Source organism: Cucumis melo, chromosome 5 (genome assembly GCF_025177605.1).
Source record: "Cucumis melo cultivar AY chromosome 5, USDA_Cmelo_AY_1.0, whole genome shotgun sequence".
Classification (NCBI taxonomy): domain Eukaryota; kingdom Viridiplantae; phylum Streptophyta; class Magnoliopsida; order Cucurbitales; family Cucurbitaceae; genus Cucumis; species Cucumis melo.
This window is the reverse complement of record NC_066861.1, coordinates 6,028,800-6,055,394: the sequence shown is the minus strand read 5'-3', so window position 1 is coordinate 6,055,394 and position 26,595 is coordinate 6,028,800. Positions and strand designations below refer to the sequence as shown.

Sequence of the window (26,595 nt, the reverse complement as noted above, 5' to 3'; positions counted from 1 at the left end):
TGAAGTACAGCTAACTTCGGTGGCATCGTGCAATTTGCAGGCGCTTTTACCTCTAACGGCGACTCTATCCCCTGGTCGGTCCTCCTTCACATCGACAAGGACTTGGGCCAACTATTTGGCATCACACCAGGACACTTCTTCGAGACACATAGAGTGCCTTTGGGGACTGTCTCCCATAGTTTTTCCAACGTCCCATGCAGGATCTCTGCGGATGGTGGTTCCTCTTGGACGGGATTCTTGTCTAGTTGCATGACCGATAACATTTTAAACTCGTTAGGCTGACGAATATCCGCTCGCACGACGGTGGAGAAAGATCTAGTAATCACTAGACATTTGGCTGAGAGCATTGGTATGACCTGATGTTCAAGGAGGAACTCCATTCCTAGTACTACATCAAAGTCGTCCATCTTTACAACTACAAAGTCTACGGGGCCTTTCCATCCTCCAAACTTTATCACCGTTTGTTTCACTAGTCCGACGATAGGTAGGGCAACGAAATTCACGACCTTCATTCTTCCTGAATTCTTATCCCAACGGAGTCTTAGATGTCTGGCCTCTGCCTCTGTTATAAAGTTATGAGTTGCACCGGAATCAATCATAGTGCTCTTAGTCTATTTTTGGTTGATCCAGGTGTCAACATAAAATAAGCCCCTTATTGTTGGTACGTTTCTCTCTCCTGACTTTTTCTAGAGAGATGACAGGTATTTTATGGCCCTTATTCGAGTCTTCTCGCCTCCTTCGATCTGACCCACTTCACCCTCAGCTTGATTCGACTTATCATCTAAATCCGGGATTAATGAGGCCTGAAACACAAGGAAGTCGACTTTATTCGAACATTCTCTTGCCAGATGTGGCCCCTCGCATATGAAACAACTGAGGGGATGCTTGGGTGGGTTTCGATTATTCGACCTTCGCCAAGTGTTCTATGTGTTTGATTGGTAAGATAAGCGGTCTTTACTAGAACATTTGTCTCCCCCGATAGCTTTACGAGAACTCGGGCGACTGTTCCTATTCCTTCCAGGCGAGGAAATAACTGTTTGGCTGCTGCATATGCTGACGTGATGTCTTGGACCCTTTGTTCATATAACTTGGTCTTCGCCCACGGTTTCAGCCCTTCGACAAAATAGAAAACTTTGTCTTTCTTTGGCATATCTCGAATGTCCAACATCAAGCCTGTAAACTGTTTCACGTACTCTCTAATGTTGCCAGTGTGTTTCAAGTCATGCAATTTTCATCGAGCCAGGATTTCCACATTATCGGGAAAGAATTGCAAGCAAAGTTCTTTCTTCAGGACGTCAAGTATCTATTGTGCAACGCCCTTCCTGTATGTCCATGTATCGGGACCTCCATTACAACTTGGCATCCTCACACAGATGCATCATCGCCAATTTCAATTTGGATTCTTCGGTGACTGTGTTTGTGGCCTTGAAGTACTGTTTGAGATCAAATATGAAGTTCTCTAAGGCCTTTGCATCCCTCACCCCACAGAAGGGCTTGGGTTCTAGAACCTTCACCTTAGTAACGGGAACTGCTCCTCCAACCGGAACTTAATTTGCTATTGCTCGCATTGTGAGATTTAGTCTTGTGTTCACATCTGTGTTTTCGTTCCTAACGACATCGAGGGTAGCTTGAAAATCCTCTGACATGTCGTTTATCATCTCCAAAAGTGTCTTTTGAGAGTTATCTAACTCATTAACACACTCCTCCATGTAGGCAACAAGCCCGACGAACTGTCCCCATATTCGTAGTTAACAGTTCTTCCAACATTTATTTCTAGGGTGTCGACTCTTTCCAACAACTCTTGTATCGGTAGTCCTTCGACACGACCAACTATCGTATCGATTTTATCAGTTTTCTCAGTAATCTCTTCGAGACGGGACTCCAAGAAGTAGACAGAGTCAGGAACTTCAGCTAAGTAAAGCATCTGCTCCTCCAGTTCTATCAGTTGGTCTCTCTGGGCCTTGCCCGATGGATTTGCCGACGACAAATTTTGGTCTTATTATCAACTAGTCGATTTGGCTCTGATACCACTTGTCACAATCGTAACCTTTCAAACACGATTGTTCGGTACTTGTTCTGCTTGGTCAACAAGTCAGTCGTTCAATATTCGAAATCTGCGGACAAACTCTCGGTATGATGTAGCCTCCCTCCACGTTCTCGGGAAAATGTTTTTATAAAATAGGAAAGAGAAAGTAAATTGTTGAAAACATCATAAAAGAAAGCATTGAAGACTGTCAATTGCAAAAAAAATAGCTTAGCTTGCAAAGAGTGCGACAAGGCTTGGGCGGGGGTTGGACTACTCAAGTACCCCCTATAGTGCATATTGAGATTTTTTACCTTGGCAGGCTTGCATATGAAAAAGCCGAAATGTCACATTGTTGCTCGGCAACACAAAATCGAAAGAAATAACCTAAACTATTTATAAGACGTAAAGACAAAGCGATTTAGGGGTATTCGGGCATACGACCATAAGTAAACAACACCTTGGACAAGTATGCCCGTGACACCTAGCACCCTCGACTTAAAAAACAACCTTTAGGGCTTCCTTTCTCTTCCTCAGTTCTTCGACTCTTTTGCTTTTTGGCTTGGCCTCATCAGCCCAGGTGTACATTCACCTTCCTGCTGAACTGAGTTTTGGGCGTTGGAGCGATGCTCTTACCAATCGGCTCCTTAAACGCATGATGAGATGCCATGATTAGCATGCCATGTAAGACTACAAAGTAACTCTACCTTCCCTCTTTAACAAGGCTACTACACCCGATATCAATCCTTTGCTTAGCTTCAATGTATAACAACCTAGGGAGAGAAAAACTTAAAACGTAAGTCAAACAGACTTAGTGAGTAACGAGATTGAGAAAACCTATCCGAAGATCACAACAGAACTAAAAATAATAAGGTCAAACCACATCGTATAGATCTCATCGCATTAAGCCACAAACACCATCATCATTACAACAATCGTCATAGGCACCACACTCTTAGATCCTCCGCAATTCATGTTTAACACTAAGACTTGGGATTCTCCCTTTGCTGAGATCTAGGATTCACATTCAACTAGCATCATACGAGTTACCTGAGATTTCCACCTGCGTCTTACAATAAATCTCACATTCTTGTGTCATTCCATCATTACAACCGAAGGGTTAGCTTCCTAGCTACTTTCCTTATATCACGTCATAGTAACGACAATATTATGGAATAAGTATCAATGATAGAATACCCTTATGTCAATTAACAATATAATACATCAATCACATATCAAGCTTACAAACACAACAAGTATTTATAAAGAATTACTCATAGAACATTTATTCGTAATTTGAATTCAAGCATAGAGAACATTTAACCATAAATAACAACTTAGAAAAATAATATTGAAAATGTGTTTGTCACTCACCACATTCATGCATTCATAAGGATCACCCACAAAATTACTTGGCCTCCATACCTTCCCCCTCTGCTTTGGATTCCTCTTTTTGCCAAGTGGTTCTCTTGACCAGTCGTTCAGCATTTAAGGTTTCTCCTTAACATCTTTGTTTAGGAATCTAACACTTTCGAACAACCTTTTCCTTTTGGACTTTGGTTCTATTTATAGTGATCTCTCATATCCAATAGTCACTTCCCCTTCTTACACGTGTCACCTCATTTAAGTCATCGCACCATGCAACTAACCCAAACTCGACATATAGGCTAATCATCAGCGATGATTAGACATTCCCTTGAGATACAAACCTTATCTCCTTGGTAAGCAAAACTCTTTAATCGTTTGACCCTCCTATATTCTTGGGAAGCAACAAACATTTATTTCCCTCCGTGAGTGGTCAAGTCATCTTGACAAGACACTTCCTTGCCTCCACTTCCTTAGGCGTAGACACTCTTCTTGCATTATCATGCCATACGTCTAACTTTTGGCATCCAACGCATGCTTCTTTCTCGCCATCCATTCTCATTGCGTCGCTTGCCTTCTTGTGATAGAACTTAGGCTTAAGCATCTTTTTTTGCATCCTTTCCTCGCAGAAATATCTCATGCTTATCCAAATAACTTTCCAACAAGGATCTTTTTCGGCAGAATTTCATTTCATCGAATCAGGACCTCACAAAACATTACAACTGGATATTTCCAGATAATGAAAAATAATTCTACGGGATAATATTCAGATGACTGAAACATATGTTGAGACTTCATTTGTGACAACCGCATAAATTAACGACTTAGAAAAAATCTAAAGCTAACTAATCAAATCTCTAACAAAATTTATCATCAATGTTGATGAAAGGCGAGTTGCCTAATTTCGACATTGAAACCTATTAGATTGGTTCTTCATAAGGATATGATCTTATCTTCTCATGTGGTAGATTGTTGAGATTGATATACATGTTTATGAATTGCAGGTCGGACTCAATTTGTGTAGATGTTATCAACTAGACATGGAACCCTAGATTTAGTAGTCTCTTTTTATAAAATTGTGTTATGTAAATACAACTTTATTCACAAAATGGAAAGTAAGAAACCAAAGAAGAAAAATATACAATAGCGAACCAATTAACAAAAGATGTCTTAGAGAAAAATTATTTAACAGTACCAAAGACAATCTCGACAACATATAAAGTGAATCTAGCGACGAATAGGCGTGCCCCGGTATCTGCTAATGAAGGTACATGTGTTTTGGGTTGCTTAAAGAGTGAAACTATTTCCTAACATATTTTGTGCTGCTATAATACCACCCTGCAAATAATTAGACTTGATTTGTAAATCCATTGAATTACTCAAATTTGAAAAGGCATGTGAAGATCTTTAGAAAATAACAATGTAATATTGATAGTCATTACCTTTAACCCATCCTCATGGAAGCCATAACCTAAAGACATTAAAACATGTCATATTTTACGATTAAGGATGAATGTTTTAACATTTGAAGCTTTAAAGCATATATTAACATTCCTGCTAAATCCTTTGCCTTCAGAATATCAAAACGCCATATATTTGATTTAGATGTATTCTCTAAAAGATGTTAGCTTTACCATTTTATATGGTAAATCAATGTTAACATGACAAGATTTTGTTGCATAACATTCTTTAATTAAATATCAAATAAATAACCTTTCTAAGCATAGAATGCAGTAACCTTAAATACCTTGATATGCTCCACAAAACCAAATTCTTCTATTTCCTTGAATACTATGAAGCTCATTTGAAGCTTTTGATGCAACAACAGATGGGATTGGATGACCAGTTGACCACTTGAGCAAGATATTATTTGGCTCTTTATCTGGATTAAGAGTTACAAGAAAAGGAGGACCAGTTTCACCAAGATTCTGCATTTTCACAATTAAAAGGACATATCAAAGCCACATAACTTCAAATAGGAAACTGGTTAACTTTCCATGATCAACTGCAAGTTTGCTTCATCTAAGTACTTTCCATCTGCAATTTTTTCACCATTTTCCTTTTCAGCTAGAAATATTTGGTTCCAACAAGTATTGAAGTTAGAGGCTATTGGAATGCTCTGAAACCTAAATCGTAATTCGTACTTATGTTATCTACATATTTTTTGATTTTGGTCCAAAGGTTTAAGAACGTGTGTGTTATATAAACTCTCTGACTCTTTTAGCATCTCTGAATTTGAAATTTTATATTCTCTTTCTAATAATAAACTACTCTTTCTATCCTCTCGTGGACATAACTAACACACCATTAGTAAATCACGTAAGTTTATGTGTCGATTCTCTACCATCTACGTTTTTCTGGATGGGAACTGATAGCTGTAGTCTTAAGGAATCGTAGTCAAACTGATCCTCCATTTCTTGTGACTCTTAATACATTTTGAGAGAGGACACACATCTCACCTATAAGAAACGCAGTTTTGGACAACGATGTGCCCACATTCTAGCATGGGCTTCAATTGGGGTGCTTGAAGTTGAACAAAGTATTACAAACACTTCCAAAGTTACTATGCTTCAAGGAGATTTTCATGGTCCTAGCACTTATTCAACTTCATCGTTGCACCTGATTTCCCTTACTATAGATTATTACGCTTTATTACGCTTACCCTACTCAACAAATAAGTCTCAAACTTTCATTTGTTGGGAGTACATATTCAGTTGCATCCTTATAATAGCTCCAAGGTTTCTTTGATTTTATGGCCCTGTTTTCTCGGGAGTTCTGTGGTTGCTAAAGATTGATAAACTATCAAAGTAGAAGTATGAAACTAACCTGAAGTACATTGAGCCAATATGTCAAGCATACTTTCTTATCTGTATTTCCAAGAAAGTTCCATGCACTCCATGCTGCTTGGTTTTGGGGCATTAAACTTTTGTCGCGATGTAGAAAAATATCACTGCAAAATACAAAGTAAAATGGTATTTTGAACGGTTGTTAGACGCTACAATTTTTGTTTTGAAAATGTATTCTAAACACACTCTAATGTTAGGCTAACAGTTTATAATCTTTAAATAAAAATCTTTGGATGGAGATGAAGTAATAATGTACCTATAAGCATATTGGAAAGCACCAAGTACTCTAAGTTCATCTGATGTTGCTTCATTTCCTAATATTCTTAAAGTATCAGGGGCATGAGTTGCGATTATACATGCATCAAAAGTTTCCTGTAGATCATCTCCATAGCTTACTTTACATCCTGATCATAGATATTATTGTCAAAATACATTGTCAATGGTCGGATAAATGAAGAACTAAATAAAACATCTTATATAGCTATTTAATTATTTACCTTTATCCAATGTTGATATAGAATTAACTTCACATGAAGTTCTTATCTGACACCTTCGACTCTCTAATACTTCTTGGACCTGATTTAGGGAATTAAAATATTCAATTGGTTGCTCAAATGCAAAGAGATTTCAGATATTTCAAATATGGTGCATTCGAATTGACTTTCTAAGTATTTATAAACACTTGTTTATTTCGCAATCGTAAAAACTTGAAAAGTCAATTCAAACATTGACGTGTAGTATAAAGGATTAGATCACCTTCTTCACATTAGAATGAGAACATCTTTTGACAGTAAGCCATTGTGGACGACCAAACAACTACATGTAGAGAACAATAATCCAATTGAAGAAAGAAAGAGTAATAGTAACAAGAATTAACGAAGAAAAGACGAACCTGAAGTAGATGATGATTTCGACAGAAGGAAAGGACTGAGAAAGCTAAAAAGTCGAGAACTTTTTCTGAAGAACAGGACCAAATTGAACCACACATTGGAACCTTGTAAGAAAAAAAGATTAGTATGCAATCCATGAAATTGATACAAAAGAAACTCGAGAAATATTCTGTAGCAGTCGGCTCACTAGATAAGCATTTCAAAACAATTCGGAGTATCCCTTTGAGTTGATAAACTGTCCCAACGTCTCATTTCGATCAACATCTGAATTATTCTCTAAAACTTCAAGATAACTGCACACATAACAACCAATATTAGCTATCATCAATTTAAAAGGCTTTTATTTCCAAATCATGAAATTAATAGTGATAGAACGTATACTTGATATAACATCATCCTTGAATTTGACTATTTCTCGAATCATTTCCCAAAAGTATGGATTAAGAAGGTTCTTCTTTTGTGCAAATAAACTTGAAAGACCATTTCGACTGCCCCATTCACAGCCTCGTCCTTTGTCTAAGCTAACTGAGAAAGACATATCTGATGTTTCCATTTCAACTCCCAAGTTCTCAAAAAACTCCATCATGTTTGGATATGTTACCTATTCAAATCCCAAGGAATAATCATAATCCATGGAGTGGAATCATTCACAAAACATTATACGGAATGAATGAATGTTAAAATCAACATGCCAAGATATAAAACCAAAGGAAGTGATATTCAATATTTCTTTAAAGATATATTCAAGTAAAAACTTGTTCAATGCAAGATTGGGGCATTTGAGTACATTGTAATAAATAGGATAATTGTATTCTAAAAATTGATATAAAATTTGTTATATTTTGGGTTTGAGTGCTATATTTGCAAATTATTTTAGCCCAAAATATACTTCAATTGTGATGGTACTTAATTCACTTTTAAAAACATGCGCATACAACTTTAAACTAAAATGATTGTATTAAATCAATTTTGGGAAAATCACTACTTCTAGAGAAACACTCTCAAAACATGCCCTAAATTAAGATGGAAATCATCTTTAATCCAAGAAATTTCATACAAGTGATGAAGTCTCACAGAGGTGTGAAAACAATAATCTAAAATCATGTTTGTTAAAATCACTTTTAGAATTTAAATTATAATTTAAATATAGCGACTACACTAAAAATGTTATATTACAAAGCAAAAGAATTTATAAATATACAAAAATTTTAGATCCAATTCTTGCGATAGATTTCTATCCGCGATAACTTTATCACTAGTTATAGTTTTCGCCATATGATATATGAGCGAGATGGCACAAAACTTTTTTAGGGTTTTCAAAAGTGGAGAAGTAAATGCACATGTGATATGCGAAGATGTTTATTTTCTTTGGGGGAAAATTAGAATATAAGTGTGGATGCATAGTTTGTATTAATCATAGGGTATTTGTGATATTTGTTACAATTGTATTTAGAAATCATATTTGTCAATTAGGTAGGGGCATGTAAGACGTTGTTCCCCCATTTATTATTTAAAAATTAATTGTTTTACTATTTTGTCAATTTAAAAATAAAATTGTCATTTATAAACCTCTAATTTTGTTATTCTTCTCGTTAGTGTATATATATATGAAACTTGTAATATGTATTTTGTGTTTTTTATATTTAATCTTTGAGTTTTATTAAATTTTTAAGCTAGTAGTATGAGATATAGATAAATCTAAATATTTTATTTTAATAAAAAATTTACTAAAAAAAGAAAAAAAAATATCTTAACAATGTGATAGATTATCCGAGTAATCAAGTTGAGTAATTCAAAATTGTCTAAAGAGACTCCTCTGATTCAAATCTACCTACTTATATTCCAACCAAATGCATCTATCTCTGCACACTCACATTATACAAAAAGAATTAAAATATTTAAGGAGAAAAATATATTTTTTTTACGTGACAAACTATGATTCAATAATTTTAGGAATGGTACAAATATGAATATATAAACTTAGATGAAATGTAATTGATACAAAAAGAACAGAACATGGGTATATATCCGCGGCTGCTTCATCTTGAATATGACAAAACTCAATAGAATTCTAATATTTTTTTAATCGATATTTTAAAAATAATTTTTTAAATTTCTTATAAAAAAAACTCTATATGTTGTAGGAGCTTACAAAATAGTTTAGAAAAAACTACCTAAAAACAGTGAAAAGGCATACACAGTGTCAATAAGAAATTTTGGAACCAATAAAAAATTGCCACATCATTTACTAAAATAATTATATTTGAGATTCAAATTAAATTTAAAGATAAATTGTACAATTCACGTGTCTTTATTATGACAATTGGGTCAAATTAATTATTTTGGTTCAATTAAATATTATTTAGTTAGGCTAAAATTCAATTGAACCAAAAAATAAGCTTAATTTAGCCTAAAATAAAATATGACCCAAATCCTTGAGCCCATGGGTATGGTTCATGGACCAGAACAGACTCAAGTCCATAAAAGCCCAGGAACTCTATAAATAGAGGAGCTCTCCTCATTTGTGGAGGTTGAAAATTTTTAACAACATAAGGTCTAGAGAGAATTCTCCGAAGAGATAGAAGCCTCAAACTTCGACCACCGAAATTGAAGCTCTCCAACTTCAAGAACACCCTTGAAGATTGAAGCAAACTTTCTTCCAAACTCCAACGTCAAGTACACCCTCAATCAAAGATTGAAGCTCCTTTGAAGATACAAACTTTCTTCCAAGACTCGAACACCCTCAAAGATTGAAGCTCCTTTGAAGATACAAACTTTATTCCAAAACTCCAACTTCAAGAACACACTCAAAGATTGAAGCTTCTTTGAAGATACAAACTTTCTTCCAAGACTCCAATTTCAAGAACACCTTCGAAGATTGAAGCTTCTTTGAAGATCCAAGCTTTCTTCTAAGTCTTCAACTTCAAGAACACCTTCGAAGATTGAAGCTTTCTTCCAAGACTCCAACTTCAAGAACATCACGTGCTTCGCTTTCTCAAATCAAGCGTAAGCATCCAGCCGAGAGAGAATCAAAGGATCAAATTCTAGAGATCGAACCACGTTGCATCGAATCAACATAAATACAACATCAACACAAGTTCAACTCCATGAACCAAATTTCTCCAGAAATCTCGTGTGAACACACAGAAAGAGACATTTCAACTTCCTTCTAATTAATTCTTTTATTGGAAATTATTATTTTTTATTTTCATATACAAATTATCGTTTTGTTGTTTGTATTTTGTCTTGGAAGAAACAAAATTTTCAAAAAGAAGATTAACGATTCATTTCCATTTTGAAAGGAGATGAAAATGATCCCATAATGAAAGGCTTTGTATATTTTTAGTTGTATATATAATAATCTTATTGTGAAAATAATGCACAGCCGGAATACGGAAATCAAAAAATTATAATATTAAAATAATAAAATATAATAAATAAATAAATAAATAAGAAAATAAGAAAATTAGAAAATCTTAAAATTTCTCCACTTTCTTCCTCTTTCATAGAATTTTCTTTAATGTATGTACATCTTACAACTCCACCAAATGTCACTATTTACAGGCAATTTGACAAGTATGAGTGGATTATATGACCATTAAAGGTGAGTATTTAATACACATATGATATGAATGCCGGATGATTTGAAGGTTGACATGTGACTATGGCTTTTGAGCACACTAATGGATATATATATATATATTAATAGTATTTATAATAAATCGTACATTTTACAGCTCTAATTATATTTTTAAATAATAAATTTTAGTATATAATAAATTAATATTATATATGTTATTATATTTACGGTAAAGAAATAATGCATCTATTACGACATCGATTATAGTTTTCATTCAATTAAATTTTTTATTTTTCCTATTTCTTCTAAATTTTAGATCTCATCGAATTATTCTTTTCGTGAATATAAATGCAAGTATTTATTTTGTTATTACTTTTACATGTACATAGTTGCATCTACACTAGAAGCATCTATCAAATCCTATTTTGAAGAAGTCAAGTCTGTTAAATGAGTATAATTAGAGTTTAAACCAAAAATTTAAAGATAGAAAGAGGTATTTATAGATTTAATTTTTTTAAAAAAATAAAAAACAAAATAATTTCTTAAATGAGTTTCATGTTTTCTCACTAACATCTCAACCAACTTTCTTATATATGATTGCTTTGTGAAAAAATATTTTGTTGAAAAGCAATTTTTAATATTATATAATAAAGCCTAAATTGAATTAATGTTTTGAAGGTATGGGATGGGACACATGGGCCATCGCCATACCAAGTTCATACGTTTGAATAATTAACCAAATATAATATTATTGTAAAAAGTGGTAAAGTTGGAATACGATATTAAAAAAATATAATAATAAAATAAAGAAAATATAAAAAAGTCAAAATTTTAAAATTTTCTACTTTCATAAAATTTCATAAATTTTGAGTATGTGTTATTTTACAAATCTAGTGAGTGTTACTATTCATAGATAATTTGACGATTTATGGTAAATTACTTGATTATTAGAGATGAATATCTTTGATATTTACTATTTAACATAGAAGTTGAATGATGGAGAAAGTGACATGTGACTTAAAGGATAATAAATAATGAGCGTTTATTTTATTAATATATATATTTATTAAAGTTAAAATAATTGGGCCTTATCAAAGAAGAAAAAAACCAATCATAACCAATACATTTTTGGAAAATCCGTGGAAATGACAAACATAAGAATGAAAATTGTCGAAATAGCAACTATTATTATTTTTTTTTTATTTATGGCAAAACTAACTGCCTGAAATAATTTTCAACTTTTTTCGATCGAAAATGCCCCTCAACGGATGAGAACTGTCCATAATCAAATACAGTATATTTAAGGAACCCGGGAAATCAAACAAAATATCACATAGCCGATTACAGTGTATCTGTAAACACATCCACTTATGATAATTATTAACAAAATCAAATAATTATTATATTATTTCAAAGATCCCTAACCATATTCAATTGATTTCAATATTCCCTAATTATTCCCATTTTTCCCTTCAATAATTATATAATCAAACTTTAGCTACCGATTTTTTCCTTCAATAGCTATTAACGCAATGAATAGGTTCTAAAATTTTAATGCAATGAATTCTTCCTTCCTAAAATAATGATAAACATAATGCAATAATTAACCATATACAAAAACATTAAAAAACCTAACGGAAAAACATTTAAAACATTCAAAATTCAAATCTCTAAAATTCAAATTTAAATTCCAACCATTTCCTAAAATTATGGCAAATATAATAGGAATACATAAGTTTAGATTCAAATCCCAACTATCCCTAAAATCATGCCAAAACACAAACCGGAATTATCCCTAAAATTGGGAATATCCCTAAAATTGTGATCTATCTTTATTGTTGCCAATAAACTAGAATTAATTGAAACCAAAACACAAGATTCACCGAAAAACAATCTTTTTGAAATTTCATCGGAACGTTCATGGCCATTAAAACATAAATTTCAACGAAGAACGGAGCAAAACATATAATTTTTGAAATTTTAACATCTTTATATTCTAAACTACTTTAGAAAGTAACTAATATTGCCTTCCCAACATTATATTCATAAGATTATGCTATATACATTTTATTTCTTTGCCTTGTCAACCATATTTTCGTAATATCCGACCATTACATCAAATTAAAACGTGATCCCTACAAATGAAACAGGTACCCGTATAATATATGAAACAATAATTTAATTTAATATTCATCCCTCCTATATACAATCTAGCAGTGAATACTTTATTCGATAAACGTGTTCCCTTTGAATTTTTTCCATGGCTTTACAACGAGTGAAGATCCTATTCGATGGTAGATGGATTGAGTCCTGCCGGTATATTGACTATCGCCTCCTTGATGTATATGTTCCAGTTTCATCCTCGTTTCAAGAATTTGCAAATTGTATCCAATGTAGACTTTTTCCAAATTCAGAAGTTTCTGTCTCTAGGTTGACCGTTTATTGGAAAGATTGCAACAATTCGAAACTCATTCGGATTGTTGATGATAAGGATGTGTCTTGGATTATGTTACTTATACTGAAATTCCCCGACAATGATCAAATAAAACTCAGCGGGTGAAAATTGTCCAGATTCATATACAGTATATTTAAGGAGATAGAAAAATCAAATAAAATATCACATATTCGATTACAGTGTATTTGTGAACACACCCACTTATGATAATTATTAACTAAATCAAAAAATTATTATATTCTTTCAAAAATCCCTAAACATATTCAATTGGTTTCAATATCCCAAATTATTCCGATTTTTACCTTCAATAATTATATATTCAAACTTTAGCTATTAACGTCCTATAATTTTAATGCAATGAATACTTCTTAAAATAATGATAAAGATGATGCAATAATTAACTATTAACAGAAATATTAAAAAAGTAATGAAAAATCATTTAAAAGATTCAAATTTCAAATCTCAAGTAAAATTCAAATTCAAATTCCAACAATTCCCTAAAATTATGGCAAATATAATGGAAATACTTAAGTTTAGAATCAAATCCCAAACCTCCCTGAAATCATGCCAAATAAAATATGATCTATCTTTAATTTTGCCAACCAACCGAAATTAAGGGAAACAAAAATAGAAGATTCACCGGAAGACAATCAACCGGAATTAAGGGAAATGAAAATTTGTACTAAAAGAAGAAGGTGGAAAGCGACGGTGCGGGTGAAAAAAAAATGCGGGTGGAAAGCCATTTGAAAATTTGAAGAATGTTAGAACCGGAGAAAATTTGAGGAAAATTTTGAAGAAAATTTTGAGAACTCGGTATTTTTTACCGATACATGTAGAAAACAGAGAAAAAATCCAAAGGTTGAAGAAGGAACAGAAGCGTGAAACGAAACAACTCACCGATACTTTGGGTGGTGGAAACCGATTAAAAAAGAAAGGGCGTGCAAACGGTGGAAAAGCGACGGAAGAGAAATCGATTGTGGAAAAGCGACGGTAGAGAAAGCGACGGTGGAAGAACGAAAGAGAAAGCTACGGTGGAAAAGCGACGGTAGAAATGCCCCGGAAAGCCTTTAAGAAACGGAAAAACAAATACGCCGGAAAGCTTTACAGAAGATGGTTTATTTTTTTGGGAGGAAAAATTAGAAAATTGAAGGGAGTGTATAGTATGTATTAATTACAGGGTATTTGTGGTTTTTCTTACTATTGTATTTAGGAGTCTATATTGTAAAGTAGGTAGAGGCATTTAAGGCATAGTTATCCCATTTATTATGTGGAAATTAACTGTTTTGCTATTTTGACAATTTAAAAATAAATTTGTCATTTATCCAAAGTAAACCTAAGATTTTGCTATTCTTCTTGTCGCCCCTTCATTTTTCCCAAACAATTCAATTTAGCCCAATGAAATGTTTTTCTTCACATAATGAACAAAGTAAGTACCATATTGCTGTCAAGATAATACAATATATAATAATAACAAAAACAATAAATAAATAAATAAGTGTGGAACTGATAAGGTAACTATTAATGCTTCTAATTGGTTGAATTTTGTTTAGTTACTATTTTGAGAAAACAACGATAATGATAATAAAAAGATTTGAATCCGATAGAAAAGTCGAATTTTATAATTGTTATTATTATTATTATCAGTAGAGACTTTGACAACATAAGTTTAAAAATTATGTTCATAGCAAAAACTTATTGAATACATCGTTAGTATTGATGTGAATTCAATGATAGAGCCTTTGCATGTGTCTAAATGACCTATTACAAAAAGTAAGACAAAGAAGATTCAAGAGATATTTACACTACACCTTCTAAAGCTAGCAAATTCACATGATGCGAAAAATAATTTTCAGCAATTATATAAAATTATATACAATGTTAGTTCAATGAGTCAAGATGAGAATAAATTAAAAATGACATGAGAAAAGTTCTAGAAGAGTTATTTTAGGCATTGTGAAGACTTTCTACATTTTTTTTTTAGTTTTTCAATTTGTTCTTTAATTTAGTATGCAATCTTGTTTTAAGTTCTTAGGTCTTGTTTCCTTCAGAAGGTATTTAAGTGTATTTGGATAACTATTAGGTTTCTACCCGTGCATGTATTTTCTTTAAATAGATAAAGGAGAAGTCTAGTTCCATTCAATGTTCGAAGTGCACAGGGTTTAGGCACATGAGTAAAGAGTGTGTCAATAAAAAAGTCATGGTGATAAGGAATGAGATATTTGATTTAGAAGACGAATGTGATGAGCATGGTGTACCACTTGAGGAAGAATTCGATACACATGATGATGAGTACATTTAATGAGGTAGCTCCATATCCTTAGTTGCAAGACGAGTACTTAATGAATAAGTCAAGGAAGAAAAGGTCGAAGAAAGAACTTGTTTCACACAAGATGCTTGATTGAAGGAACTCCATGTAGCTTGGTAATTGATAGTGGAAGTTGCACCAATGTGGTAAGTACTTTTCTCGTAAACAGACTCCAATTTACTACTTGTCCATATTTGAAACCATGCAAACTTCAATGGTTGACAAACAAAGGTGAACTCCAAAGTTCTTATTTCTTTTACCTTTGGAAGATACAAAAATGAAGTACTACTTTGTGGTGTTGTATCAATGCATGCAGATGATATATTATTGAGGCGACCTTGCTTTGCTTCCATTGGACAGGATAGGGAGGTCACCTATAATGGGTTGTTGAACAAATACCCATTTACTTTAAACGGGAAGAAGTTTACTTTGCTTCCATTGTCTCCATTTGAAGTCCAATGTGATCAAACACTACAAGAAAAACAGCCTAGTATGAAACCTCACTACAACCCAAATTGAAAGGAAAGAAGAAAAAAATATTATAAAATGTCAAAATTCGTGTTTTTGGTGGAAAAAATATTGTTTTCGGATTTTACTTTTCTGTGATAGTTATTTGCTGTCGTAGAAGGTAAAAAAATAATAATTTTATTTTAATGAAATTTATGAAAATTTATTAAAATAAAATTTAACTCAATTTTCCCCTAAATTGGATCCCATCTCACACAATCTCTTTCAACTCTCCAAACGCCACCAACCAATCCTCGTTTTTTTCTTTTGGCTTGCTCGGAGAAGTCAATTCTTGTTTTCTTCTTCTTACCCCACCGTCCTGTGCTTGTGTTGAAGCAAGAAAGAAGTACGCCGAGAGACCTTTCAATCAGACGAAGAAAGGCTTTACCGACAGTAGAGGTGGGGGCGATCCTAAGAAGAAGCCTGTCTCTGGATCTGTCAAAGTCGACCTTCAATTTCCCATTGATAGAATCGGCTGCTACTTGAAGAATGGTCGTTACTCTCAACGAGTCGGAATTGATGCTCTGGTTTACCTTGCTGCTGTGCTTGAGTACCTCGCTATTGAGGTGAATATATACTACTACTTCGTTCTTCTCAGTTTGCCACTTTCGATTTACTTAATTTAGGTTTTTTTTTTCAGTTTCTGCTGGAGGATTTTACATGCTTTGATTGTGTGTGTGAAATCTAATCGTTTATTTAATAGATTATATGCTTTGATTGGACTATATTTTCTTTATTTTTTGTTAATGGCTTAGAATTTTATTTTCTTAGCTCTTTCTCTTCATATATAAAATCCCTAATTTAATGGAATTAGTTATTATTATTATTATTAGAATTTGAATCGATAGGTTCCTATAATTGCTTGGGTAACTTCAGTAGGATAACTAATAAAAGTGATTAACCAATGCTATTACAATCTTTTGCTTTAAGGCAAACTGGGATAGAACCTCACTTGGTGAATTAATTAGGTTTTATAGATCGACATTCTTACAGCCATTATTAAAATCATGCAAGGTAATTCTTTCTTGATATATGGTGAAAATATCTAACCTTAGAAGTTTTAGATCATCATTCTTATAGGCTCTAAACTATGTGCATTGTAATTATCAATCTATTAGAAGAACACTGCTACTAATTGTACAGCTGTATGGTTTGTTTACTTGTGTTCTTGTGGTTTTATTGTTTGCATAGTGTATAGTTTGTTCATGTTGGTGTACCTTTAGACACTCTCTTTTAGAATGTTTGGTAGCCACTAACTTTCAAGTTCATAAAAAGATTCTTCAATTATAAGAAAATACATCAATCCATGAGAATGATATCAAGCTAGTATTAAAATGAGCATAGATCAACTAAATTAAGTTGCAGTATTAACTTAAGTCATAGGTTTGATTTCCTCTTTACTATTGATTGAAACAGGTCAGTTTTAGGATTTTCCAATTGAAGGAATGAAATTACCGAACCGGAAGCGTATGAACGTCGTGCAAATGAAATTCAATTTGTAAAACTAAAAAATTCAGAGAAAACAAAATTAAAGCCTAAGCATGCTTCTAAGTAGGAAAAAAGGAAAAGAAACTAACCTTTGTTGAACCTCCAAGAACTCTTCTTCGAATATTTTAAGAATACCATGAAGTCTTCCTCATTATTCTCCAAGAAAGGATCAACAGAGAGTTGTGGGCTTCTGTGATTTGGTAAGGAAAATTTTTTAGGAGATTTCTTTTTCTTTTTTGGAATGCAGAGGGATCGTCCAATTGCATAGAGCAGAGAGTGTAGAGAGATTCTGTCTCAACCATCTTAAGAGAGATGGAGGGAAGTTATCAAAAAAAATTCCCTCCCTCTCTCTGCACGTGGTAGTTATTTTATTAATTAAGTATATATTAATAAAATAAAATTAATATAAATTTAATTCATATTATATCATATATAATATAAGTAATAGTTTAGATCTCTCATATGATCTATAGTGCTAATATGAATTGAATTCATATTAATTTAACATATAGTTTATTTATGAATCTTATTCATATTATTCATATTATTATTATTATTATTTGAATCATATTCAAATATTAACTTCTCTTACAAAAATTTATATTATAATGTATCAAATACATTATATTAATTGTATCATATACAATTTATTTCCTTTAATCAATTTGAACAATTCAAATTAAACCAAAATAAATTTGATTCTCATTTATCCTTGTTGAGCTAACAAGGGGACCTTATGGACCTGCAGGTTGAAGCTCTAATAATATGAGATTAATTAATTAAACTCTTTAATTAAATTAATCTCCATTCATTATCTATCAGTCATTCCACTAGAGACTAATAATTGCACTCTTCTTACTGTAGATATATTTTTATGTCCAATAGATATAAACAATCAACAGTGCAATGACCCTCTACAAATTTCTTGTAAGTACAGCTAGGCAAAATATTACTGTTTTTCCCCTATAGTTACATCTAACTCCTTAAGTAACTGATTCTTTTAATGAACAATAATTATAGTCCTACTATAACTAAACGCCTCTTGGACCAAGAGAGAGTGTGACGCCACATTGTTCAAATCTAAGAATCAGCCCTTAAGAGAGTAATTTCTCTACTTACTCAATCTATAGAGAATGAGTGAATTTCTTCTTGTGTAGCTATGTTCCCAGCTCTCCAATCAGATGACTCTAAAATGGTAGGCACATTGAGTCGGCGACATAGGCCACTCTTACCTATGTAAATAAAAGGACTGCCTTCATAGGCAGGAGTTCACAACTCACTCAGGATTCAGGTGAAGTCACACTATAGTCATCCTGGTGAAATGTAGTCTCAGTTAGTAACGGTGTTAATAAGAGAGACTATTCATTTCATGGTTCAGTCTTATACAAACTCTTTGTATAGAATACCCCCACTATAATGTCTCGACGTAAATGATTAAGATCAAATTATTTATAGCACTTTAGAACAATTGTAACAACTACAAAATAGGTCGTATTCGTAGTGTCATTAGGATAAGGTATCCAACCTTATCCATCTACTACAGATCATTTAGGTTATCACTTAAACATGATCCACTTATATGTCTCCACATACATGTTTAGGTTACAGAAGATAACCTTGGATGTTAGTTTATTGGTTTTGTGGGTTAATGCAACTAAATGTCAAATAAAATAAAACACTTTATTTTATTAGATAAATAAAATGTTTGTATAATATATACAATTACAAACTACAAGATCACGAGATTTTGGAAATCAACCCCAACACCAATAAGGATGGACTAACATTAACTACATGGGTTGGCCGAGTAGAAAATGAGTTAATCCAAATGCTGGGAAGATTGTTCAAACCAATATCTATTTTAGGTTAAAAAGTTCGATGAAATTATCTTTCTCGTATTTTTGTTTTCGTTTGTTTTGGAATATTTGTTGGGGAGTTTTTTCAAACTCATTTAGGTTTGGGCTCTCTTGATTATGAATTGAAGTGCTAATTCTTTAAAGGAAAGTAGGAAATTGTAATGAAATTTAGTTAAAGTTTGGGAAGCCCTTTTAAATTTCATAAATCTACTTACTATTTTTCACACCCACATCAAAAGCAAGGTTCATAGTATTTACACTTTTTCACTTGAAACTTTCGAACTTTTATACTGTTTGAATTTGAAAACAATTTTATACCATCTGAAACAAAAAATAGTAGAACATGATCTTTAAAATGTTATTATACTTGTTTTATTTATTTATTTTTTGTTTGTTTTCACTCATGAATGGACTCTTTTTTTACGCAAGCAATTCAATATTCTCAATGTTTTTTGATTTCTTGCAGAAGAGGAAGAAATACCAATTTGATTGCATCGGGCTAGTTCTAAATACTTGTATTGGGTTGTAAAGGGTGGTTCTTGATTTCTTGACATTTTATTTATATTTTGAGATGATCAGACTAAAAAGTTATTAAGATGAATTATTTTTCTTTTTTACTAAAACTTGCTAAATTCTATTGTAGGCTGTTGCTTCAAGAATTATTTGGTGAAACTTACTATGAGGCTTCATGAAGTATTTGACACTCGAAAAGACGTAATTATTGAGGGTTAGAACATAATTTAATGTTCTAGAGTCTTATATTTAGTATTTTTATTTATCTTTGTAAATTGAGAGTAGTTTGTGGAGAGACATGAATAGCCATACTACTTATATAATATTATTGTAAATTATGTACACACATATGACTTATTGTTGAAGAATGAAATTATTGTTGATTAGAGAGTTTATTTTGTTGATGAATCTATCTTTATTTGAATGAATGTAATACAGAAAATGAGAAATGAGAAATGTAAAAAGTGTCAAGTATACTACTTTACTTGACATATATATAAAAAGAGTCAAATATACTATATTACTTGATACGTAAGTAGCGTCAAGTATACTATTTTACTTGACATGTAAAAGGGTGTAAGTATGATATCTTACTTGATACGTAAAAAGCGTCAAGTATGATATCTTAGTTGACACGAAAATGACGTCAAAAAATATAATACTTGACGTTTTTTTAGTGTCAAGTAATGGGCCTATACTTGATAGTCGATTACTTGACGATTTTTAAAACGTCAAATATAGGCTTACTTGACACTGTATCAACATTAAGTAATCCAACTTTTGCAGTAGTATCTAGTTCAATCTATCTGTCAATGTCAATTATTACTTTCTATTTGTTTGCCATATGTTTGGAATCAGGTAGTATATTTTTTGTATCTTTAATTATTATGGTTTTTGAGTTTATTTCCATTTAGTCTTATTGTACTCTCTCACTTGTCTAATTCTAGTCTGATACTTTGAATAAAGCTCGAATTTGGGTTTGAATAAAGCTTGAATTTGGGTTATCAATATTTCATATGTGAGGCATTGATCCAGAGAAAGGAAGTTCTGTCAAAGAAGATCCTCGTTGAGAAGCTATTTCGGATAAGTATAAGACATCTCCCGAGAAAGGACGTGAAAAGAGAAAATTGATGCAAAAAGAAATGTTTAAGTCAAAGTTCTATCACAAGAAGGCAAGCGACACGATAAGAGTAGCTGGGGAGAAAGAAGCATGCATTGGACGCTAAGAGTTATGCATTTAGCATAGTAATGCGAGAAAAAATACCTACACCTAAGAAAGTGTGGTGATGAAGTAAGTGTTTTGTTGAGATGACTTGATAACTCGTTGAGGGAAGTAAATGTCTGTTGCTTCTCAAGAAGAAAAGAGGGTTAGGAGATTAAATAGTTTAACTTCTCAAGGAGATAAGGTGTGCGTCTCAAGATAATGTCCAATCGCCACTGACGGTTAGCCTAAGTGTCGAGTTTAGATTGGCTGCACGGTGCGAAAAATTAGTAAAATGACACGTGTAAAGTGTCGCAATGACCCTTGGTCTGAAAGGTCACTATAAATATAAACAAAGACCAAAGGAAAAAGTTGTTCTTTGGAAGTGTTAGAATTCTCAGACAAAGATGTCAAGGGGAAGTCACGAATGTTGAACGATCGATTGAGAGAACCACTAGGTGAGAAGATGAATCTAAAAGCAGAGAAGGAAAGAGTTGAGGCTAAGTATTTTCGTGAGTGATTCTTATAAATGAATAAATGTTTGTGAGTGATAAAACAAGATTTCAACGTGATTTCTAAGTTGTTACTTATGGTTAAACGTTTTCTATGCTTGAATATAAATTATGAATAAATGTTTGTTTTGAGTAAGCTTTCATAAATAGAATATTATTTGTGAATCCTTTATCAAAGGATGATACATTTTACGAATAATTTTCCTAAATAGTTAATGTTGTGTTTGTAAACTTGTTATGGGAATGATGCATTCTATTGATGATTAACTGAAAGTACTATGTCGTTGATGCTTATTATATGATATGGTTACTACTGTGATATTACGTAAAGGAAGTAAGTTGGGAGGCTAACCCTTCTGCTTGCTATGATGGTTTATAAGACGTGAAACTGTTGAGTCGAGTCAAACTCTTGTTGTGAAAGCTGGTGACAAAGGGAAGAATGTGGTGCAAGAAAAACAACTACAACAACAATCAGCTTTCGCCACCTTTCTGTCGATCCAACAGCTACAAGATATGATCACAAGCTCCATAAGAGCTCAATATAGAGGACCGCCACAAACTTCTTTTATGTACTCCAAGCCATATACCAAGAGAATCAATAACTTGCGAATGTCGGTTAGGTACTAACCTCCGAAGTTCCAATAATTTGACTGAAGGGGCAATCCAAAGCAACACACTGGTCACTTTGTTGAAACATACAAGAACACATGATCAAGAGGAGATCAACTAGTTAGGCAATTTGTTCAAAGCTTGAAAGGAAATGCATTCGAGTGGTATACCGATCTGGAGCCACAAGTAATTGACAGTTGGGAACATACTCAACTTTCTCCTTCATGAATGGTGTTTCAGAATATAATCAAATCAAAATGATCTTCATGCTGCTACAAAGTAATGCCTTTTGGTTTGCTAAATGGTGGGGCAACATATCAACGAGCAATGATTACACTTTTTCATGATATGATGCATAAGGAAATAGAGGTATATGTTGATATGATTATTGCAAAATTGAAGGCAGATGAAGATCATATAGCCACACTCCAAAAATTATTTGATGGTTGAGAAAGTATCAATTGAAATTAAATCCATCCAAATGTACATTTTGAAACAATCGATAAAGTTGTTGGGATTTATTGTCAGTGAAGAAGGAATTAAGTAGACCTGGATAAAGTGAGGGCTATCATGGAAATCCCATCCCCTAAAACAGAAAAAGAAATTCAGGTTTTCTTGGAAGATTGAACTACATTCATCTCGAATTTGACACTAATATGCGAACCAATCTTGAAGATTTAATGTAAAAACAACCCAAGAAAAAGGAATGAGGATTGTAAAGAAGCTTTTAACAAAATTAAGCAGCATTTGTAGATCCCACCTCTATTGACAGCTCCAGCTCCCGAATGACTGTTTATCCTATACTTGACAGTATGAGAAGGTTTTTTGGGTGGTGTTCTAGGATAATATGACTTATCAGGAAAAAAAGAACATGTCATTTATTGTTCAAGCAAAAAATTCACAGATTATGAGTCTTAATACTCAATGTTAAAGGGAACTTGTTATGCTTTGGTATGGACCGCTCATCGTTTGAGGCAATATATACCATACAACATAGCTTATTTCAAAAATGGATCCAATAAAATATGTTTTTTTAGAAACCATCATTATCTGAGAGGATTGCAAAATGACAAGTTTTGTTGTTAGAGTATGATATTGTTTATGTTACTAAAAAACAATAAAGGGAAACACACTTTTTGATCATTTAGCTACCCAACCAGTAGCAGATTATGTGAGGCCCTGATCGTATGCTACTGATGCGGCGAAGGTCACGCGGTAAGAACCCTATACGAAAAGACTCATGAGAGTAATTTGGTATTCTCGAAAGGGTTATGCGATGAAAGGTCTCTACACGAATGACTTATGCGCCAAACAGTTGGGCAATTTGAGCTACTTCACCTAAAAGCAGTGACGTGACTCGTGTTAGAAAGTCAACGATTGATATGACCTTGCCGCCTAATCTAAATTCAAGATAAGGAATAGATAGAGACACATGGCATTCTAAGATTAGACCACTTCTCATCATTGGCAAAGGCAATCATTCCAACATGGAAAAATTCATGAGAAATTCCGATCATTTTCAAGTTTCTTTTATCCTAAGATTTCTTAGAAAAGAACTAAGGAAATATTGAAGAGTTCCAGAGACTCAAAATGAGCTTGATCTTGGTGAGAATTGCAAAGAAGTGCAAGGAAACTCTTGTCGAGGAGGTTAGGCAGAAGAGCTAGTTGATTGTGACTGTGAGTGGCTCTCCTTCTCATAAAAATGTTTATAACAATCTTCATAGGCAGGACAATCGAATGACAGATGCATTAGCCACCTTGGCAATGATGTTTGATCTTAATCTTGAATGTGAACTTTATCCAATCCAAATAACAAAGCTTAGATGTGCCATCATATTGCATGAATGTTGAAAATGATAAAAAGTCATGACATTTTGACATCAAGCAGTACATAAAGTGTAAAGAATATCCATATGGAGCTTCAGAGAATGACAAATACACAATAAGTAGGTTGGTCATGAATTTTTTTCTTAAGTGGCGAAATTCTTTATAAAAGAAACCACGATATGATGCTCCTTCGGTGTGCTGATGTGGAAGAAGCAAAACAAATTATGATAGAAATTCATGAAGGGACATGTGAAACACATGCTAATGGACATATGATGGTTAGAAAAATACTTAGATCTGATTATTATTAGACAACGATGGAATCAGACTACATAAAATATGCAAGGAAATGCAAACAGTGTCAAATTTATATGGACAAGACCCATGTAGCGGCATCTCCATTGCATTTCTTTATGGGGAATGGATGTTATTGGACCCATTGATCCTAAAATCTTAAATGGTCATCGTTTTATTTTTGTGGTCCTTGATTACTTCACTAGATGGATAAAGACGACATCTTATTGCAACGTTCCAAGAGGAGTAGTGCTCAAACATTAAGAAAGAGTTAATTTATCGTTATGGTCTCCCAAAGTGTATTATTACGGATAATACCAAGAACTTTAATAACAAACATTAGATATATTTTCAAATTCTCAAGTTAGTAGTTTTAAAAATGGAAGTTTCTCTAAGGCGTAGTGACTCTAGGTCATCTAATACCATGGAAGCATACAGTGAAATGAATCAACCCAAGAAAAGACTAAAGGTGCCTTCGACTTTCTAATTATTTATAGACACATTCTCTTAAACTTCTCACTTTTTTTTTAAACACTAACATGCACTAAAAATTTGAAGAATAGTTCCAAGGCACCTTGGAGTTATATTTTCCATCATTTATTTTATTTTATTTATTTATTTTCTTTTAATTTTCTCTTTTCTTTCTTTATCCGCCAAATGTATATTGTGTAGCTATGATTCTTGATTATTTAATTTTTAATATAATTCAAAGGTTTGTTGAAATTTATAATTAATTCAATTTCCCAAGGTAGAGGTAGAGCCTTAACCACCCTCTGACCACTTTTTTCTTTATGGAAAGCCTTCATATTTGTACACTTTTCCTACTTCTCAATCTTCCATCGTGGGACAAGAACTCTTTCAAAATGGTAACATATATATGGGTCATGGGCTTGGGTAGCTATGGGTGCATTCCCAACAATTAGACCAATTGTCATTTTATTAAAGTGTCAACTAGAAGAATATTAATCTACAAATCGTCATTTGAAAAAAAAATAGAAAATCTATTTTTTTTTCAAAAATGGAAAATCTATTTTTTTTTCAAAAATGGAAAAATGAATAAAAAATACAATAAATAAAATTTTGAAAAATCCAAAATACTCCTATATACATTGAATGCGAGCTACTTTCTAAAGCTAAAAAAATACAATTACACTTTAATAAATTCTAGAACATAATTACCTCCTACATACTTGTCTAATCAAACTCGGAACCATTCGTCTTCATTTTCCAGAACTCTTACGATCATCTTCATTTTCCATTTTTCTTTTTTGATTCTCCATCTTCCATTATCTATCAAGAAATCTCCAAGTTACACATATTCAATCTTCGAAATTACAATTCTATTCCCATCTTCTTCAAGCGGGCAAACCCTAATCCCACCCCTCCCTTTTGCAAGTTTACAGTTCCATTTGAAGTTTCAGTACTATGAAAATGCATTTTCATCCTTCATTTTAGTCTCCAAGTTATAGTTCCTTCTTGAAGCATGTAAATTGCATCTCCATCTTCCATCATCAATCTTTGATCTTCAAGCCTACATCCTGCATTTTTAAACATTTGAAGAACAAAGATACATAAAAATTGCATCGTCTTTGTCTCTTACGGAGATATTTTGGCCGATTTTTTCTCAAAATCATTTGTATTATTTAACTAATAAAATGAAGACAAGATTTGAGAAAGATTTTAATTTCTCAAACTCAGAAGAGAATAAGGAAAAATAAACCAATAAAGAGATTGACAATGAGTTAAAAATTCAAATTTTAAAAATAAATTAAGGTCTAATACGAAAACTAATTTTAATTTTCAAATTATTAAGGGTTGAGATAAACTAGGCAACTAGGGTTATTTTGAAATAAAAAAAGGCTTGAGATTCAGCCAATAAAAAATAATAAAATGGTTATTTTGAAGTTAAAATAAATGAATAAAGTTCTTTAAATATTCAACCAAATTGTTAAATCCCCTAGATATTAGGGAGGAGTTTGTGATAGAGATTAGATACGTAATTAACACAGTGAAATTAATTATAGACGCATAAGTGTGTAACACAGATTAATCTCATTGGGGAGACTTCTAATAAGAGCGCAAATATTGAAATAATTACGGTCAATGCATGTGAGTATTTTGGTATTTTATAAAATATCATGCATGTATGACACTCCTAAAATCATGTTAGTTGGTACTTTATTTCTTTAATCAGATGAACATCCAATTATAGACGTCAAACTAATATTGATAGAAATTATAATCTAATTAATATTATTCAGTCAAATGTACATGTTTTGGTTTAAAATTCTTTCTAAACACAATTAGTGCAACATTTTTTTAGA

At 32.6% G+C, this 26,595-nt stretch overlaps 1 pseudogene; it reads right to left on the bottom strand.

Annotated features, from left to right (window-relative positions):
• Positions 1-4,569: 4,569 nt before the first annotated feature.
• On the bottom strand, positions 4,570-22,376 carry LOC127149435 (uncharacterized; annotated as a pseudogene).
• Positions 22,377-26,595: the final 4,219 nt, after the last annotated feature.